This window comes from Suncus etruscus, chromosome X (genome assembly GCF_024139225.1).
Source record: "Suncus etruscus isolate mSunEtr1 chromosome X, mSunEtr1.pri.cur, whole genome shotgun sequence".
In the NCBI taxonomy this organism is placed as follows: Eukaryota; Metazoa; Chordata; class Mammalia; order Eulipotyphla; family Soricidae; genus Suncus; species Suncus etruscus.
The window spans coordinates 84,186,893-84,187,977 of record NC_064868.1 but is presented as its reverse complement, the minus strand read 5'-3'; positions in this window follow the sequence as shown (position 1 = coordinate 84,187,977).

The following is a 1,085-nucleotide window of genomic DNA, read 5'->3' as shown; positions in this document are numbered from 1 at the left end:
GGTGAGAAATCCTTCCTAGGCATCCAAAAACCACAGAGGCTCGGCTGGGACCAGAACACTCCACATGCCAGGATTTCGTGGGCTTTTGACTGGTATGATGGGGGCTCTGGGCAGGACAGCTAGCCATAGGACCCTGGGCTGACCACTTTGTCCAGGAGAGCATGATTCCCCCCACACCAGGCGGGTCTTCAGGGCCACGCCTGGTTAATCGGGCCTTGGGGGGAGGGGGTGAGAAATTCCTCCCTAGGCATCCAAAAACTGCAGAGCCTTGGCTGGGCCCAGAACACTCCGAATGCCAGGATTTCTTGGTGTGTTTGCCTGGTATGTTGGGGGCTCTGGGCAGGACAGCTAGCCATAGGACCCCTGGGCTGACCACTTAGTCCAGGGGAACAAGATTCCCCCACACCAGGCGGGTCTTCAGGGCCACGCCTGGTTAATCGGGCCCTGGGGGGAGGGGGTGAGAAATCCTTCCTAGGCATCCAAAAACCACAGAGGCTCGGCTGGGACCAGAACACTCCACATGCCAGGATTTCGTGGGCTTTTGACTGGTATGATGGGGGCTCTGGGCAGGACAGCTAGCCATAGGACCCTGGGCTGACCACTTTGTCCAGGAGAGCATGATTCCCCCCACACCAGGCGGGTCTTCAGGGCCACGCCTGGTTAATCGGGCCTTGGGGGGAGGGGGTGAGAAATTCCTCCCTAGGCATCCAAAAACTGCAGAGCCTTGGCTGGGCCCAGAACACTCCGAATGCCAGGATTTCTTGGTGTGTTTGCCTGGTATGTTGGGGGCTCTGGGCAGGACAGCTAGCCATAGGACCCCTGGGCTGACCACTTAGTCCAGGGGAACAAGATTCCCCCACACCAGGCGGGTCTTCAGGGCCACGCCTGGTTAATCGGGCCCTGGGGGGAGGGGGTGAGAAATCCTTCCTAGGCATCCAAAAACCACAGAGGCTCGGCTGGGACCAGAACACTCCACATGCCAGGATTTCGTGGGCTTTTGACTGGTATGATGGGGGCTCTGGGCAGGACAGCTAGCCATAGGACCCTGGGCTGACCACTTTGTCCAGGAGAGCATGATTCCCCCC